This window comes from Pangasianodon hypophthalmus, chromosome 6 (genome assembly GCF_027358585.1).
Source record: "Pangasianodon hypophthalmus isolate fPanHyp1 chromosome 6, fPanHyp1.pri, whole genome shotgun sequence".
In the NCBI taxonomy this organism is placed as follows: domain Eukaryota; kingdom Metazoa; phylum Chordata; class Actinopteri; order Siluriformes; family Pangasiidae; genus Pangasianodon; species Pangasianodon hypophthalmus.
In genome coordinates, this window is record NC_069715.1 from 8201877 (window position 1) to 8207876 (window position 6000).

Below are 6000 nucleotides of genomic sequence, written 5' to 3' on the forward strand. Positions count from 1 at the left end.
AATGAACTATTTCCTTGGTGAATAATAAATTCTGGTCACACTCTCTTAACCAAATGTAACATGAAATGCCCAGTCTTGCAAAGTCAGAGCCCCCTGTCACTACCTACAGGTAAGCATTACCCATATCTAGATTTTTATCACTGAATTATCTCTCAATGTTATACTACCATTTTAATAATCATTGGCCAATTTTCAAAAGCATGCCAGCTTCTACCTCTGTCCAAATTTCCCACTCCCATGGAAACAGTAGAAATAATCCCTGGAGAAACAGATTCTGACAGAGAGGTCCAGTTCACTTCTCATGTATACAAAGTTTTCTGCCTGCAATAGAAAATTAGTGCCAGTGTCTACTGGTTATCATCCTCAAGGTAATGGACAAGTGGAATAGGCAAACCATGATATACAGAGATTCGTCAGATTTTACTGCATGAGTAACCAAGATGATTGGCGCTGTTATCTCGCTTTGGTTCAATATTTGCAAACTCTCTCCTGCAATTTTCCACAGTGTGGAAATAGCCTAATTTTCCACTAGGCTATTAGCCATTACTCTTTCGGTGGTTGCAGGAGCTGCCAGAAGTTCTTGCAGTTGGGAAAAGGATGACGAGTAACAAGGAGGTTTGAGAAGGTGCACATAATTGACTACAATGAGCTGTACAAGAAGAGGAGATCCAGATAGACAAACAACAGCATTCATGCTCACAGGTACGTACAGGCCAGATGGTTTGGCAACCTACCAAGGACCTACATCTGAATATCCCATCAAGAAAGTCCTGTAACACAAGCTCAGACATTCACCTACCCCACAACAACTCAGCAAACCTCTGATCCCAACTGCCTGTTCACTTCCCCATTCCATATATATAAGATCCCAGTTTTCTGAAGATCTTTGCAAAGTCTTGCCAATTCTCTGTTTGTGTAAGTTCTGGGCCTTGTTTATCCTTGTTTATCCCTGAATGCTTTGTATGTGTCTACATCCTTTGCCTTTTCTTGTTACTACTGTTTCAAACATCATATGAGACTGTTGATGCCTGATCATGTTTGGACCATTTCAGATCTCATTTTGTATTTGGACTGTGCCAAATTTTGATTTTGATACTCTCTATAAAGCCTTCCATCATATGGAACCTAAACCTTCTTCTGTGTCCAGTGAGTTACACAGTGGCAGGCTTGAAAAAAGGATTAATAAAATAAACAATATTAGGAAACCAACAGAAAAGCATGTGATGAAAGCGGTCATTTCAATAGACTCTGTAATCCAAAAATGTTTCTGTTTATAAAATGTTCAAGAGAGGCTGCTTTATTAGTTCTGTGCCTTCAAAAGATTAGTGCGATTTGTGAGGTTCCCTTTTTTGTTGTAAGCTTGTGACACATGCCTGCACTTACACACACACGCGCGCACACACACACACACACACACACACACACACACACACAAATTGCCTTTTTGCTATTGCTGCCATCTGCTGGAACACTTAGTAAATAGCAACATTTCAGGATTAGTAAGACTAGAAGTTGTTTAATATCTTACTTTAATAGTGAAGTATGAAATTCATTTTGTTTTCCATTTGTTTCAGAAAAAAATACTTCAGGTATATGTCTTTCAGAGAGTGCTGGAGCAGAGAACTCGACAGTCTTGTACTGCTGCTCTCCAGGACTGTAATCAGGGAACCCAGGCTTAGAGATGCAGTGACATAGCAGCCTTATCAGACTGTTGTCCTATAGAGTGAAATTACCTTTTTAAATTTTCCAAAAAATATGAAGACAAAACATATAGATGTACTGGATAGTTAGGCAAAAGTGCAAGACAGTGAATGTACCAAACATGGATCACAGATTTAAGATCACAGATTGTAGGTTATAACATATTTCAGACTCTTAATATTTGCATATATTTTGTGGAATACAGATTTAAGAAAATGATATTATTCCATAGTTACACTTTAATGAACACGCCTCCTACTTGTGTGTCTGAAATTTGAACTTAGTCTAGCTTCCTGTCTTCCTTCAAAGTGTATTTATGGAACGTAATCACATAGTAGATTTTTGGTGAAAATGCTGAAATCATTAAATTTTTTACTTTCCTTTTTAACATTGACCCTTTTTGAACTCCCCTGGTGATTGGTGATTGTCGTATCACAACTTGACTATCATGTGTCTCTGACATTAGCACACTGAGATGCACAGTCAGCTGTCACGAAGGTGTAAAGTAAGTCACAACACAACAGTATGTCTAAAATGTGTAACTTCACTCAGATGATATGACAAGCTGACATGAAACATTCTGTCACTGACATACTGTTAATGAATGCTTTATAAACATATATGGAGGTTTACCTTAATTGTCAGGGAAGTCTTATGTGGGTTCATATAGCCATATAAGTAAAGTGCTGTTAAATACAGCAATGTGTGTACTTATAATGTGCTAACTGAGTATGCTGGAGTTCCCCCAAGTTATCTGTCTAGATTTTGACTCACTCCGCACTTTTCTTTCAATTTTTTTGATTTGCTGCTCATGTGGCATCCCAGGGCAGCATAACACACTCAGAGGAAAGGGCTATCTGCCCTGTTCTGTATACATGAGCTCACAGATGCCTACAATCAGCTAGTTTCACTCTGATTGACAAGGGGGAGAAAGAGAGAGAGAGAGAGAGAGAGAGAAAGAGAGAGAGAGTATGTCATTCATCCCACCTAGAGATCCTGGCCAATTTTGCTCTCTTGGACCCTTAGCCATGGATGGCTGGGACATCATCAGGATTTGAACTTATGATCTCCTGACACTTTTCTGTTGCACCATCTGAGAGCTAGATGTTGATCTTTACAGATCTCGACAGTTAATGAGTCAACTTTTTAATACAGGATGTCTCTGGGTGCATTTGAATAGTAAACACTGAAGAAGTAAATAAGTGTAGTGCTATAGAGCTGTACTTCCCCAATCCTTTGTTTTATAGAGAGCTCTGATTCTGTATGAGAGAGGCATACTGAGTTTTTCATTAGGTGCGAGACAGCCTCTAATGGGTGTGTAATGGAGGAGTGCTACTGTAGCGGCCTCTGCCCACCTGCACAGAGCTCTCTGAATGGACATTTCATAAATCTGCTGTTTAGCCAGGCAGAGAGAACCTTCCCCTCTCGGTTAGCCTGCACACCCGTCTCCACCTCTCCTAATCAGAATGTGTTAGCCTCTCTGCTCAGAAATATGAGAATCATTTCCACAATCACAACCAGGTCCTCAGGGCTAACGGATATTTTACCTCAGAGATCAAGCCAATGTCGCTGGAGTTTAAAGAGATAATTCATCACTGTGTAATAAACGTTTATTTAATGCATTGCACACTCCCTAAAAAACCCCCCAAAGTTATGAATTGATAAAAAAGGGTCATGAATATATGAATACAAAAGAGAAAATGATTTGCACTATTTATGCAAAAGACCTACTTAAAATCATAAGAGATCTAGTCCTAACATGTTAGCTCAAAATGCTTACACTGGGTTTTCATAACATATATATAATGTTTGCATCGATCTTTCATAAAGCAATGCTGTAGGATTTATGAGGCTTTATTAAAAAACTCAAGAAGTGACAATGTTTTAACAGCACTCCAAACTGGTCAATGAAAACTGAAAAGGAACATTTGCTAAACATTTTCCTACAAAAAAAAAAAAACTAACATAGAACATAATCACCTTAACATTTCCAGAACATAATTAATATTATGTAATTAATATTATATTAATATAAAATCGGTTACTGGTTAATAACCTGTTATTAGTTAATAAGTCTGTTACCAGTTAATACAACTTAATTATGTTTTCATTTCATGTTACACAGTAGATTAACATTATATGTCTTCAGTTCATGGATGAAGAAACACTGTGTAACAACGTGCAATTTGGTTTTCTTTTAAATAATAAAAACCTCCAGTAAATTATTATATATTATTGTGTAGCTATATGTTGGAGAGCAAGCAGTAAAACTCTACAGCCAATTCCATTTGTGTGTGTGTTTGTGTGTGTGTGTGTGTGTGTGTGTGTATGTGCACGTGTGTGTATATGAACATATCCTTATCAATCCAAGCACAGCTGCTGGGTCTAACAGCTTTCCAAACAATTTTATTATAAGAAGTACACATACAGTCTATTTAAAAAAGATTGGAATGGACTTATTTTATTCGCTTTGTTCTGATGTGTGTAGGACTGTTATGTTCTGTTAAAGCTGGAATGCAAGAATGGAAAAATATTTGTTCTGCTCAGAGGGAACTGATTGATCTTTTATATATTGCTTCTCAGCTCTGTTTTTTTCTGTATTTTTGTGACTTTGTCTTTTCAGGAAGCGAGAGAAGAGAGAATAATTACATTATTATTATTATGGTGCATTTCTGACACGTGCCCAGTGTTCCTGGGCTCCAGGCTCTGGATCCACTGGCACCCTGATGAGGATAAAGTGCTTAGTGAAGCTAAATGAATGAATATTGCTATGATTTGATTGTAAAGTCTGTATAATGTTATTAGTTTGTCTTTCTAACAGTACATACATGATGCTTTAACACATCTTCTATGAAGTAACATCTTACTTTTTGCAAAGTGTATTTTATATCTATGTCATATATATTTGATGCTCCTTAACTGAATTGGAGGGTTATTTGCAATTAAAATCTATTGTAATACAAATTCACTTACCTAAAAAAAGGCCAGATGTTAGCTGTATTATTGGTTTTCATGTCCTCTAAACTAAGATAGTCATTTATTTTGCATTTATAACACTGTTATGAAACACTTTCTATGCCTTTTACAACTTATCAGCTAAAGAATGAAAAAAATTACAATATCGATTTTGACTGATAAAATTCAACAAAACCTGTAATATCCCCTAACACGTTTTGCTACAACCCTTTCATGAATCTTCCAGTATTGCTTTCATAAAAGATTTTTATTTATTGTTATTAATGTATTATGAAAGGCCCAATGTTGGTAGCCTTCAAATTACGTGTTACCAGAAATATTTAATGTGGCAGTCATATGCATATCTAAATATATTATATAACATATCTAAAGCCTTAAACATGGCTGTGGATGTTCTTCTTTGGATAATGTCAGTTTGATATGATAGACTTAAAACTGCTCATGCTCATACTCAGGTTCCTGTTAACACAATTAGCTCTTTTTGACTCTATAGAGTTATAGAAGAGAAATGATTTATAATCACACTAGCTGGTGTCACCCAGATGAGGTTCCATTTTGAGTCTGGTTCCTCTCAAGGTTTCTTCCTCATGTTCTCTCAGGGAGTTTTTCCTTGCCGCTGTTGCCTCTGGCTTACTCATTAGGGATAAATGTCCATTGTTAAAAGAGGTATATAAATAAAATTAAATTGAATCAAATATCTATGGAAACTTGTTTCCACCACATTGAGAAAATATTATGCAGATTTATTTTGCAGTTGTGGCTTTTTATCTTGCAATAGGAAATGGAGGCACTAAGACGCAATTGTGTGATATTAATAAGTAATTTTCTCCCAATAGAAAATAACTCTCTAAAAAAGTTGCAGTTGAATGATATAAACTCATAATTGTGAAATAAAATGTCACATTTGCATGACAATAACTTTCAATTGCACCTTTTTTAGCAATTTATTCTCAGTTATATCTCAGTCACAACTGAGAGATAAATCTGTGTAATATTTTCTCATACAGTACGTGGTAGAAATGAGGTTCCATACATATCAGATCCACTTTCTCTTTACTTCCACTTTTTTAAAAAACACAAATTAAAGACAACATATGCTTGATTTTAGAACAAATTTGCAGGCTATATTACTTCATGCATAGGCCATGCTAAGATCCTTGACGAGTCCCTAAAGTTAGACAAGAGTGTGTATCCTGGATTGCACATTCAGCAGAAATCATCATCAACATACTTCCTGTAGCACTTCTGTGCCAGCTGTTCCAGAGTTAGACAACAGAATATAATTATATCCTCAGGATAGCTTCAAACTAGAGAAATCATTGA